This window comes from Medicago truncatula, chromosome 4, assembly GCF_003473485.1.
Source record: "Medicago truncatula cultivar Jemalong A17 chromosome 4, MtrunA17r5.0-ANR, whole genome shotgun sequence".
NCBI classification, from domain to species: Eukaryota; Viridiplantae; Streptophyta; class Magnoliopsida; order Fabales; family Fabaceae; genus Medicago; species Medicago truncatula.
In genome coordinates this window covers 13,091,139-13,106,257 of record NC_053045.1, presented here as the reverse complement: position 1 = coordinate 13,106,257, position 15,119 = coordinate 13,091,139, and the positions used below count along the sequence as shown (strand labels likewise).

At 33.3% G+C, this 15,119-nt stretch overlaps 1 long non-coding RNA gene across 1 annotated transcript; it reads right to left on the bottom strand.

Moving 5' to 3' along the window:
- Window positions 1-8,682: 8,682 nt before the first annotated feature.
- On the bottom strand, window positions 8,683-11,735 carry LOC112421161 (uncharacterized). Its single transcript, XR_003011272.2, has 3 exons — window positions 11,575-11,735; window positions 11,389-11,487; window positions 8,683-8,926 (listed from the first exon to the last, which is right to left on the bottom strand). It is a non-coding gene; the product is annotated as an uncharacterized lncRNA (long non-coding RNA).
- Between the last annotated feature and the right edge of the window lie 3,384 nt (window positions 11,736-15,119).

Genomic DNA, 15,119 nt, shown 5'->3' with positions numbered 1-15,119 from the left:
GCAAAGACTTCATACTCAAAGAATCCGCCACAACATTTGCCTTCCCAGGATGATAACTCAACTAAAAATCGTAGTCGTTAAGAAATTCCAACCTTCTCCTCTGCCTCATATTCAATTCTTTCTGATCAAACAAGTACTTCAAACTCTTGTGGTCGCTGAACACTTCAAACTTAGAATGATACAAATAATGCCTCCAAATCTTCATCACAAACACAACCACCGCTAATTCCAAATCATGAGTCGAATAATTCTTCTCATGCACTTTCAATTGCCTCAACGCATAAGCCACAAACCGATGATTCTGAATTAACACACTACCAAGACTCATCTTAGATGCATCACAATACACACCAAATGATTCCTTTGAATTCGGCAAAATCAACACTAGCGTTGAATTCAGCCTCTTCTTCAATTCTTGGAAACTCTTCTCACACTTAGCATCCCAAACATACGCTTGTCCTTTCCAAGTCAACTGCGTCAATGACAACGCCAACTTAGAGAATCGTTCAATAAACCTCCGATAATAACCTACCAACCCAAGAAAGCTTCTAATCTCAAAAACAGACTTCGGCGATTCCCACTGCAACACTACATCAACCATTGATGGATCCATCGCAATACCACCCTTCAAAATCATATGACCAAGGAAACTTACTTCCCGTAACCAAAACTCACAATTTGAAAGCTTAGAAAACAACTTCTTTTCCTTCAAGACACGCAACACAATCCTCAGATGCTCAGCATGCTCCTCCTCTGACTTCGTATACACGAAGATATCATCGATAAATATTACCACAAAACAGTCCAGAAAAGGATGGAATATCCTATTCATATATTCCATGAAGACACCTGGCGCATTAGTCACTCCAAATGGCATCACAGAATACTCATAGTGTCCATTCCCTGTTCGGAACGCGGTTTTGGATATATCCCACACCTTTACTCATATCTGGTGATCTCCCAATCTTAAATCAATCTTACTGAACACTTCTGCACCAACCAATTGATCCATCAAATCATCAATCCTCGGGAGCGGATACCAATTGTTAATCGTCACCTTGTTCAAATGCTGATAATCCACACACAACCTCATACACCATCCTTCTTCTTAACTAACAACACTGGAGCACCCTACTAGGAAATACTCAACCTAATAATCTGATTCTCGAGCAACTCTTCCAACTGCTTCTTCAGCTCACTCAACTCTGATGCAGACATCCGATATGGCGCAATCGAAATAGGACTCGTTCCTGGTACCAAATTAATTTCAAACTCCACTTCTCTCTCCGGTGGTAAATCGGTAATGTCGTCCGGAAAACATCTGGAAGCTCTTGCACTACCGGCAAATCGCCAACTCCTTTCTCACTACTTTCCTTCAATGAAGAAAACATCATGAACACACTAACTTCACCGTTAAAATAATTCTTCACTTGCTCCGCGGTCAAGAACTTCCCACCTACCTCCTCCAATGGCTTAGATAATGTTATACTCTTGGTTAAGCAATTGATGTTAACACCAAAAGACAACATCTAGTCCATACCAAAAATCACGTCCATGTGCTTCAACGGAAGACACACAAGATCCAACTCAAAGTCAACATTACCAGAGTTAACATGACACTTAGCGCACACCAAGGAAGTAGTCACCGAACCACTGGTCGGGGTGTCGATGACCCTCCCTCGCAACAACGGAGTCACAACCAAATTCAAACGTTCAACACAACTAACCGAGATAAAAGAATGAGTAGGACCAATATCAATAATCGCAATCAAAGGAGTACTATTGATAAAAAATACATACCTCGGATGAGATTATCTTGTTGTTCGACCTCATCCGCATTCAAATCAAACACCTTACCCGACGCCTTCTTCGGTTTGGTACACTTAGTACTGATATGACCTGACTCTCCGCAGTTGTAACAAGTAATATCCTTCTTGCATTCAAATTCCTTGTGACCTGCCTGCCCACACTTGAAGTAGCTATCTCCCTTCTTACAATCACTAGAGTAATGACCCAAAGTCCCACACTTAAAGCATCTGACATCAGCTACACTCGGCTTAGAGCCTCCACCAACCTCTTTCTTCTTCCCTTTATCCTTGTTGTACGACTTCCCGAATCCATGGCCCTTGCATTTCTTATCATTCATCGCCTTGTAATGGTTCACCTTGGCCTTTTCGGCATCATCAAACATACGAAACTTAGGCACCAAGGTATCGAAATCCCTGATCTCCTGAACACACATATACTAGTGAATCTCTGGCCTCAAACCACTCTCAAACTTCACACATTTCGAAACCATAGCATCCTCAGCATTGATGTAAGGACAAAACCTCGAAAGTTTCTCGAACTTAGCTGCATATTCCACAACAGACAAGTTCTCCTGCTTCAGATTCAAGAACTTCACTTCCTTCTTGGTCCTCAAATTCTCTGGAAAATACTTCCTTACAAACTCACTCTTGAGCCTAGCCCAAGTCATAACCTCTCCACCTGCCTTAAGTCTCCCCTTAGCATTCGTCCACCGGTACTCAGCTTCCTCAACAAGCATGTAGGTAGCCAACCTGACCTTCTGATTAAACCTACCCTTGAACATTGGCGGATTGTTTCTCAAGAAACGATCGAGCCTCCGCTTCTCGACTTCTCCATGATCCCGATGACCAGCCAGTGCCTGCTCATTGGCTTGAGCCAACGCTTGTGCCATTAGAGCTAAAGCCTCTGCAATTGTCGCATCATCTCTACCACCAGCCATCTCACTTCTACACCAAAACCAAAACCAACAGGTAAGAACAACAACAACAACATAACAAGTATCGAAGGTAATTCAATACCATTCGTATACAAACAGGAAATTCACCCGGTTCTGGTTTGGACAAGACCGACATGGCTATGATACCAACTTGTAACGCCCTACTTCTATTAAAGCGATAAAACACGCCAATAATACAATTATTTAAGAAATAGACATCACGTCTCCTGTAACACCCCGTTTTCCCAATATGAAAATTTCTAAACATTTATCAGAGTAAACAACATAAATGGGATATCACATTCTTTTCTTAAAATCATAAACTGAATAAATAACTATTTATCCTTTAAAATTCAATAACAAAATCTTAAATACTTTGCAGCGGAATTTCTTCAATAACTAAAAACAGTCTTTGACACTAAGGCCTCTTTATAAATGTCTCATAAAAATCCAATCTAAAAACATAGTCATGAATCTTCAAAAACAATACGTAAGGAATATAAAAGTAATAACAAAGTTCACATCCCGTTACGTATCAGAGCACCTAAAGACACACATGAGAGCTAATCCACTCACAACAGCAACTTAAACTCGATCACCTGCAAGTTACTCATACGAAGAGCAACATTTCCAAGCAGAAGGGGTGAGATTTCACAAAACAATAATATTAAGCATAGAATTCAACAATTATATTTAATCAACATCAAATCATCTTAATATTCATTATAGATAGTAATATATCATTTAGCACTTCAATCATAGTTTGTATAAACAATTACAACTTCACAACTTATCAACTTAAACATCCTTGACTCGACAAATGTGACTCCAACTCGATTATGCAACTTAGACCTCTTATATGCATGTGGTACCAATACGGAGCATCAAGCCCCTATCGCTATTTGAGTATTATTATACTTCCAGAGCATCAAGCCCCAATCGCTATTTGAATATTATTATACTTCCGGAGCATCAAGCCCCAATCGCTGAATGCTAATGCATGGACTCGACCTCTTAAACATCTTAATTCAACGACCTCTTATATTAATCCAATAATTTGGAACATCATCATCTTCAACATCTTAGACCGACTCATGCAGCTTAGTTAAATAACAAACAGCAACATAGGCAGTATGCAAACCATCATGATATAATAATATCGAATGTAAATCAACAACTCAATTATCAGACTTAAGTCATGTAATGTATATACAATTATATAACATTATAACAACATCAAATTATGAACAAAATCGCGTAATATCATAAAATAATTTTCAATATAACTATCATGCCTGTAAAGATATTACTATGAAATTTTAATATATTCTTTCGGCCAAAATAGCAGCAAATATTCGGTGCTCATACATATGCACATAATCCTTTAGAAGTATACTCACTTTATAACCTATTTGAAATTAGCCAAGACACGTAAATAATTACTAGTGTAGCAAATCTATCCAAAAAACTACTAATGTAGCAACAATTCATAAATAAAACACTAAATAAATAAATGCATGATTAATGTATTAGCATCATTAGCCTGTTAAGCAGTATATTTCTTTCTAAAGGTATTAGCATCAGACTACGTTAGTTAAAATTAATGTTTTGTGAAACTAGAAATCACGACACAAATAACCAATTAGAGATCAGAAAAGCACCAGTTTCGGTGAACTTTTGAATCGTATTCAAAATTATTAGATAGCCGAAATTAATTTATCAAAACTAGGATTCAATAATATTCCTATGCAGCATCTCTCCCGAATTTCAAATATAAAACAACTTATGTATTTACGACTTATATTTTTGGCTTTTCTAACCCTAATTTCTCTAATCCTCAAACCTAACGACAACTACAAGGTTAAACCATTTTTCATCAATTAATCTCAAATTTCTCACCTTAACCCTAATTCTCTAAAACCAATCCTACACTTGTTAAATTTAATCATCAGAATTACAGACTTAATAGAATTGAATGCTAGTCTCACCCTTACCTTAGAATAAGAAAATCGCAGCCTCTATGTGCTTCTCCCTTCTCTTGGCTTTTTCTCCCTTTTCTCCAAAATTGGTCGTACGTTCTATTTTTCTAAACTAGGTTTCTCCTATTTATAATCTTTTATTCTATTTTATCTTATTTCTCTTTTTCCCCAAAACTCTCTCAAATCTCATAACAACCCTTAAACTCAATATTAATTTTTTTTCAAATCTTATTCTATTAAATAATATAATAATCTACTTAATAAATCACATAATCATATAAATATATTCTAAACTCTTCTTAATAAATTATAGACTCAATTAAATAATTAAATAAATCAAAACAGGCGTTACATCTCCAATATTTCTCAAAACATGCATATTACGAATTTCTCAAAAACATCGCAGCGGATAAATAACATACATCTCCAAATGGCCATGTCATAAGCATCTTAAAACATCATCAAATAAAATCTCCAGTCTCAACATATGAGTAAAATCTCAACAACATAGTCAATACCAAGATAAAGGAAAGACCGACATCCTAAATCAGAGCCTTATACTAAGACTCCAAAAACATATATCGGAGGAAGCTCCCGCTATCCTCAAGCACTCACAAAGCAAACAACAAAGCTACTCTTACATGTTGTCTATCCATTCATACAAATAGGCAGGCGGTCAACCGAACGACCCTATGAGGTTAGCTTCACATCATCATAATAAAACATAATCAATGAAAAGATATACATTATGTTAAACTTCAAATGATTAAGCAAAATAATAATTCGACATGAACATTATTCATCAACACATATAAGTTCACATTTTCACAAATACGTAGTTTACCAATCACATCAATCACCAAGCACATAAGCAATTTGGACTCATGTAGACACGAACTCCTATATGTATGTGGTACCATTCGTCACCAAGGTCGTCACCTAAAAACACTAATTATTGGCTTATCATGATGCAACAAAAACATTATAATCATCACCAATATTTGAATACAAAGTATTCGTCGTCGCCAATATGGATATAAAATCCATCAGTCATGAATGCATGAACATATGAATCAACAACAATGCATATGTTCACCCAAATCGTCGCCAATAATCGTCACCAATAACATACATGCAATCATCAACATCAACATTTAACATGTACAACTTCAACATACCAACAACCAACGACATATTTTCATGTTATAATTCCTTACGCCAAACATCAACTCATCCTCAATTTGTTCTACTCTAATCATATAAATATGGTTACAAGACATTCCTTAAGTTATCACACCATTATGATACAATTCGACAAAGTCCATCTATTGTTTACAACCTTAAAATAGTTCTAGAAATTCAACCAACACTAAGCAAGCGTATAAAATTGCCTCAACCAAACACATGCACTACTCACATATGTTCATAGTAGCTTAGGCACATAAGTATCCTAAGCTAATTCTAAGAAATCACAAAATCACGACAAGTTCGCCTCATTTCTTTCATGTTCCAAGTTATGTCACAAACCAAATCAAATAAGTTTGAAAGTGTCGACCAAGCATACACAAAAGTCACATATGAGTGCAGTAGTGTATACATAAACATCTCATAGGGCAATTCACTTTATTTTCAAAGTTTTTCAAAATTTGTATCATTTTACCGTTTTTCAAAGAATTCAAGTTTTCAAAGCAAAACCAAGTTATATCCATGAATCCCATCGAAAACATTTTTACAAATCATATCAATACTAATCAACCCTAGTCCTACCCCTTTTCCTTGAGAAATCAAGTTTTCGGAAATTTTATGTTCTTGGACTATTTGAAAAAAGTTATGACATGATTCACAAATCCAAGTCCAATCTAACTAAATTGATGTTTCCAAAGGTTTACAAAGCTCAAATACATTAAATTACATCAAAAGAATCAGTTTGGAACCACCCGGATCGACCCCGGATGCCCGAAATGCAAATATCATGAGTTTCTGTATTGAGCAACTCGCCATGGCCAAATTTACTCGCCATGGCGATTTTGACAGAACGCAGCAAACTCAGCTCTTAGGAACTCACTCTTATTTCACACCAAAACTCAATTTTGAACCCCTTGATCCCAAATTCGACCCTAAAACTTATACACGTAATTACAAACATCCAAAGGCATTCAAAACTACAACAAACGTCGGATTAAAACACTAATTCATCTCAAAATCATCCTCTAGTTCATTTTCACCAAAAACCACCACTCTTCTCATTTCTCATTCAAACTTCAAAACAACCACACCAATTCAAAACCCATCAACACATAAACATGAATAAACATTAATGAAGTGAATTCAGACATGTTTCAACACCAATCATACACCAATTCATGAATTTCACTCAAATAGTGAAAAATCATGAAAACAACTCAACAACAACAACAACAACAACAATGAAGTATAAGATAATAACACCACTAATTCATGAAGTTTATCACACTCATAACTCTACATGAAAAAGGAGCAAAAATTTTATCATTTAATTTCACAAAAATCTCAATTCACAAAATAAGCACTTATGAAATTTAGTAAAAAAAGAGATTCTAGATTAAATTATGAATGAACATTATCCCCCTTACCTCAATTGAGCACAAACCTACCCTTAAATTCACTTTTTGTCCTTGAATCTCTACCCTCTTCTTCCTCTCCAAGCTCTTCTTCTCCCAAAACACTTTTCTCCTTTCTCTCTCTACATCTCTCAAAAGTTTGTGAAATGAGTGTAAAAACTCTAATTTCTCTTATGACTAGAGTTTATATAGGCTCTACGCAAACGGCTCAATCCTCAAAATGTCTTAATGGGCTTAAAGTTCTCATTAACTAATCCATAAAGTTTCTACTCACTTACGGTAAAAATGATGAATAGTTACCGGCTCTTAATTAATTACTCTAACCGACTAGTAACATTGTAAAAATATCTATTGTCACTCAACACACTAATATTAATTCCCATAACCAAAAGACTATTTTACCCTTGCTCACCAAAATGACTAAAATACCCTTCATAAGCCAAACTCTACCAATCCTGAATAAAATACACACATAGACAATTAATCACAAACAGACACATATAAACACACATAATAATTAATAAAATAAATCTAGCAAAAATTTAGCTGTTACATTAACTCTCCAGCTTCTGTGAGGCATCCTTCTTCTAACGACGTTGAGTTCTAGTTGACTTTCCTTCAGGTCTTCTACCATAGTATTCTAGGCTTTTCTTGATCCTTCTGATGCTCTTCATATATTCATTCTTAATGATAGATCCATTCTTTGATTCTGCTCACTTGAACATATGTTAGTAATCCAATTGTTCTTCAATATTTTGTTATCATCAAAACCCTAGAGGAATTTTATGAACCACTCTTGAATTTAGGAAGTGTATGGTAGATTGAGAGGTTTTTACCATGCTTAACACACCAACCATGGAACCGAACATATAAGTTTATTTTGTGTTCTATGTTACAAAGTTTACATTTACTACTCCCTATGTTGTCAATATACATCATTAACTGAATTAATCTAAAAAATCAAATTTTTCTTATAATTGACAACGGAGGGAGTATGTTTGAGGTGACACTTTTTGAAATAGTTGATATCATTGACAATTTAAATAGTATATTAGTTTTCTTGTAACGATCCCAATGTAGATAATATTGGAGTTCCAAGTTAAAGTCAGAGGCTTATAACTGGGAAGTTTTATTTGTCAAATTATTCCTTGTAAATATATTTTTATAAAATATTTGCATTACTGTTAAGATTTATTTCAAGTTTAATAAGATCCATATTTTGAAGTTTTAATATCTTTTGTTAATATCTTATATGAATTTTGGAGTTTAAATTTTCATGTAGTCTAAGATATAACATCATTCTTTTTGATGTAATAACTCAAAATAATTCTTTTTTCCTTCGTAGAGCCTTATAATTATCCTCACAATAAAATAAAATATGTAATGTTTTCTCAAGATCCAAGATAATAAGTCAAGTCCAAATATTAAACTTGGAATTGATGTCACAATACAAGTGCCTATAACATAATTTAAACATAAACAATAATCAAACAAACTTTTAAGAAAAACATAATATAGGTTACAAAATAAATATCCATTTTATTCTCGTACATAAACACCTTGATACTACTCCCCAGTCTTGTCATGAGGATAACCTATATATACTAATAGAAAAGAAACACAGAGAAAAAGGGGGTGAGATTCTATAATAGAAAAATATATATTTAAATATAATATATTGAGAAATATGATATAAGCGGGTAGCGGGAATCGAACAAATGGCACATAATATCTATGATATACGGGTTATAATGACATTCATTCATAATATTTTAAGGGTTATAATGACATTCATTCATGAACATCTCTAATTTAAAACTAAATGTGAAACTTTTGTTTCATTAAGCTCCTTTACATAATATTTTAAGAGATATATGAAATACATGAAGAAAAAAAATGGCACATAATATCTATGATAGCCTTTCGGTATGAATACAATATTATTTGAAACTTAAAGTTGTACAAAAGTAGCAATGCATAGAAACAAACACACGGATATACGTTTATGACTGCAACCCATTTTAAGCGAACACATAATTGCAAAAGAGGTATATATATCAAATGAACCGTTCATATACGCCTACTACAATGCATGTCGTACACATTACTCGTACTTAATAAAGTAGAATATGATAACAAGGAAAGTAAAAGAAGAACCCAACCCCTTAGGGTGAAATTTAGGACATCACATTCTCAATAGTATTAGAATGTTAGGCAACTAGTCAGAGTTTCTCAACTATATAAATATGCCCTAAAATCAAGGAATCATAAAGAGGTACTAGGGTTTCCACACCAAAGAGTTACTAGGGTTGACAAACCCCATGGGGCCTTCACCATCTAATTCATTTAAACTTCCACCCACATCTTAAAAACACTCAATATGATGTATTTTCACAAAGTAACATAAAAAAATATCATTGTTTTATTCTTCTATAAAAAATATTAATATCAGTCCTTCCTTATACAATGTAGGTATGTAATAAATAAATTATCATCAAAGCACCATCATTGACTTTCTTGAGCTGCATGTGCAACACATAAATTTTCAAGAGAAACCTTGTAATTAATTTAAAAGAATAATTCATTTTTATAAGAATAATTCATTAGGATCATCTTTCATATTCAATATTTTACTTATGTAAGATATGTCATTGATGATATATTTTTCATTTGTAATAACATAGTTATGTATTTGGAATGTTTAAGGCATTTATATGTTTATTCTTCCTTAGTATATGTTAACTTAAGTATATTTTTATTTTGTAGGTTTTAGTGTGATTGTTGATTATTATGATCATGAGGATTATAAGTAAGATAAAGGTAAATTATTATTAGGGAAACTATGATTATGATGAAAATAAATTATGAGTATGGCAATCGACTAATGTTATGAATATGAATGAAAATAGAAACATGACTTTGTCGTGCAAACAGAAATTATTAGTTAGTAATTTTTACGGATCAAGTTTTCATGACTTATAAAGATTATTGGTGGAGAATTTCATAAGGTTTCATTGATGTTACGTCACTACCGTGTGTATGGGTGCACATGATGTATTATTGATCCTATCTTTTATAAGGGGTATTATCATTATTGTGAACATGGCTAGATGCCACTATAATGGTCTATTCTGGCCCAAAATTTGGATTCTGATCAACTTATAACATTTTAACTACATGAAAAGTAACATGGCACTTTCACATTGTTATAAAGAGCATTTGTGGCATCATAATTTACCAGTTTGATTGTGAACAATTAGTTTAGCATTTATCAAATACATAGGAATGATCTGAAATGAACTTTAATGATGATGTATAATATGATTGTGTCCAGAATCTGTGGTTGTTTATTTTTGTGTTGTAATTACTTCCATCCCATTATTTTGACTTTTCTAGAGTCTTGGTCCCATATTTAAAATGATTCCCCTTTAGGGCTTTGGATTTTATTGTATTGTTAGAGTACCCTTTATACTCCTTTTTCATTATATATATATATATATATATATATATATATATATATATATATATATATATATATGAGATCAAATTACACCGATTTAATGTTACACCACTCAATATCGTTTTACTCGATGCATATTTTTCAAATTTGAATGTTGGATTGCAAGTTTTTATCACATAGATCATTCACGTAAATTTTTACGAAAATCTAAAATCATTTGATATGTTATTCAGATACAACAAAATCAACGGTGTTTATAAAAGTGAATAAACAGTTAATCTTAATGTATTTTAATAACATACAAAATGATTTTCGATTTTCGTAAAAATTTACGCGAATGATATATGTGATATAAAATTACACTCCAACGATCAAATTTGAAAAATATGACGATATTGAATGGTGTAACATTAAATCGGTGTACTTTGATCCCTCCTCATACATATATATACCCCTAAAAAATATATTTAAAATTTCTATAATGTGATTAAAGAAATTGCAAGGTAAAAGAAGTGCATGAAAGATATGAACAAATAATAACAGTAACAATATTATAATGAGAAAATAAAATAAAAGGCTAAGATCTAAAAGAGAAATAAGTTTTACCCTATTTGGTATAGCTCACACAATGACCGTAACGACACTTCGATAGATGTTGATTGCCATGGTATTTTTTTTGGCAATCAGCGCTAGTAACACACTCTCCTGTAATATAAATTAAGGATAACGAAATATTATTAAATATGAGTGAAATATTTTCTCTAAGATCAAAAAAAATTAGAATGAACTTACTATCACCATAAGTTACATGAAGAAACAAACAAACAAAAAGGATCGTATTATAAAGAAACTTGATAATTTTAGCCATTTTTTTTTTAACTTTGCATATAATAAATGTTGAATTGTTTGATCACTTTATATAGTAAAAAACTCCATCCCATGTTTACATACGGTAAATATATTTTAACAATTTTTCCGTTGCACAAAATTTCTCAATAAATAGAATAATAAATAAATGTAACTAAATTAATTTTATGTATCATGTTTGTCCTTTTGACCCATTGAATAGATCTTAAATAAAAATGTTTCTTGTAATTATAGTTAAAAACATATTTATTAATAGTAAATTATCCCTTTGACCCACTGAATAAATTATTATTAATAATATATATATATATATATATATATATATATATATATATATATATATAGAGAGAGATAGAGAGAGAGAGACAGAGAGAAGAGAGAGAGAGATGGAAACTAACATTATATTATGTTGATAATAGGGAAGCTGAACTCATATAACAGAAACCAGAAATAATATATCATATTTGAATCTTACGGTTAAATAAAATGTGTTTAGAAGAGGAGACGTTATTAAAGGTGGCTGAAAAGATTCATTGGTTCATATTAGTCTTTGATAGCCAATAATTAATCTCTACATTTAATTAGTGAAGAGTAAAGAAAAAAATCATAAAAAATAATTAATAGTCTAAAATGGTGACCCAATTATTTTTATTAATTGTATCTTTCATTTAATTAGTAATACCGGAATCTCTAATATTTTTATATCAATTCCTATAATAATAATAATAATAATAATAATAATAATAATAAGGAAAATGTTAACGAGTGCCACCGGGGCACTATTTAAGACCCTTAAAAAGTAACTTTATTTAAAAAAAATTATGTAATCAATGCATTTGAAATTGAAATATTTGACTTTTTTTATGGAATAATTTCTCCTTTTGAAATGCTTAAAGAGTGCATGGGGCACTCGTTAACAAGACAATAATAATAATAATAATAATAATAATAATAATAATAATAATAATAATAATAAATCATTCACAACCAGATTGCAGGTCAGGTGGAGGTAAAATGTAATCTTGTCCATTATCCATCATGGTTTTCAACTTTCCCTAACTAAATAGTACCTAACTCTAAACCAATTGACATGATAAAATAAAGACAATTGTTGTTTTGACATCCATTGTTTTTTAGAAACACATGAAAATGATCAAAAACTCCTAGCGGTAGTTAACTACCACTGAATTATAAACAGAAAACCGGTGATAGTTAACTACCGTTGATTTTTTTGATAATTTTCATGTGTTTTTAGGAAACTATTGTTGTGAGAACAACTTTCTAAACTAAATAACTTACTAAAAAATGAAGACTTAACCAACTCAACGTATTTGTAAGGTCTATAGTACCAAGGATTAAAAGCTTTGAATTGAAATTTGAAAGAAGATTTGGAACTTTGGATTGTGGATTATGATAGTTATAATTTTTTTTTATTAGGAAAAAAGGAGATTAAAAAAATAAAAATCGAGATACAGAGACTGGGGGAACATAAAACCTTACTCAGGTACAACCCATTAGGGTATAAAACATGAAAATACAAACCAGATGGACCAACTTAATCAAACCTAATAAAACAAACATTCCTAACGAGCGCCACCTAGTGAACCCGATTACTAGAACAAAACTAGATAACAAAAAAAGGTGAAGAGTGAGCACCCACATGATCAACCAGGTTCACAATTGGTGAATGGATCGACCGTCAATACGGTATCACGATCCACATACCAGCAACCCCCTGAACAACACAGCCGGCATAATAGCTCTTTCGAGCATAACAATCCAATCTCAATCGCAAAACTGAGATGGATAAGAGGTACTAGAGAAGAGGCAGCCCTGAAGTCTTGAGACTTGTAGATCTCAACAGACCTAGAATATTAGAGAATCAAGCACAGGGACACCAATTCAACCGATTTCAAAGAACACCAAACAGCCCTTTCGGGTTAAAATAACCGGACCCTTTCGAGTTTAAGTAACCAAACCACCGCAAAAATGCCACATCTGATGTCACCACCCAACCTCGTACCATAAGCACACAAAAGCAAAAAATGAACATCAACAACAACACAAAACGATAACAAACAAACATCAACACAACACAAAACCTAAAAAATGGCGAAATTCGAGCCTAAACAAATTTGAAAGGCAAGATAGCTATAATGTTGATTGCAACCTATGCTTGAAAAAGTACAATAAGGGATTCTAGGATTAAGAATCGTATTCTAGGGTTTCATAACTGATTATTGAATGCCTTGAGAGTGTTCTCAAGGGTTGAATTTATAGCCTCCTTATGGGCTTGTTTTAGCGTGACTTGAGCTCCAAGGAAGCTGGGATTTTGGTCTTTTTAGTCGGTTTAAGGCGGCTTCTAGGAAGGACGTGCCTAGGCCTCTGGAGCCCATCTAGAGGGCGTCTAAGCATTTCTAGAGGGCTTTTAAGCCTTTAGGAATTATGACGGTTCACAGCCCCCCAAGCACGAGTCTTGGAACGAGGCGAAGTGATTGATTCTATTTTTGAATTTTACACCATGTTTATATTTTATAAGCTTCATTGGGCGTTTTATATCTGTGTCTGGAGTCATATCCCTAGGGCGGTCTTAACTCGTTTAAGAGCTCCCGGGGGTAGACCTATGATCTCCATTTGGAAAGCTCTTCCTAGGTCGTCTTAATTTTAAGAGCCCTTAGGAGTATAGGTATGATTCGTTTTTAAGTTTAACCCCTCCTAGCCCCCCAAGCACGAGTCTAAGAACAAGGCGAAGTGGTTTGTCATGGCGTTAATATCATTTTGGACTGTAATCTATTCTGGCGACCCTGCGTGGTGCTTTTATTTTGTTTAAGGTAGCAATCAGGCCGCCTTAAAAGTATTTTGATGATATTTGTTGTTCTGAATTTACGACGTGCTTCTTCTTTCATTGGCGAGTTGTGGCACTTTCCTGAATTTATTTTTGAGGCACTTCTATTTATTTCGCAGTAAGTTCTTTCGAGAATCTCAAAGTTTCTGTCTTACGTTGATAGGATCTAGCCTTTTTTAGGCGTGTTGTTGATGACTTGGTTTCTCTGATTTCTGATAGAGTCGTTTTTAACGGTGTTTCTTTGTTTCTTGGCTTTGTTTCGATCTTATTATGATGGCGTTCTGAATATCCATTTGAGTTCAGTGTTTCACTAAGCTCGTTAATTCTTTTAGAGGGCGCCCCAAGCATTTATTTGAGCTTGGTATTTACTAGGCTCGTAGATTTCTTTTTGTGGGAGCCCCAAGCATTTATTTAAGCTTGGTATTTACTAGGTTCGTAGATTCTCGTTCATGGGCGCCCCAAGCATTTATTTAAGCTTGGTATTTACATAGGCGATGTGCTTGGCTTGAAAGTTTTTCTTCTTTCTTTTGGAGGCCTGCAAAATAAAACTCAAAAATCAAAAGAGGTTAGGACAACTCCGTGTTCCATCTTTAATGGCAGGACCGTCGCTTTCTTTTGCTCTCTT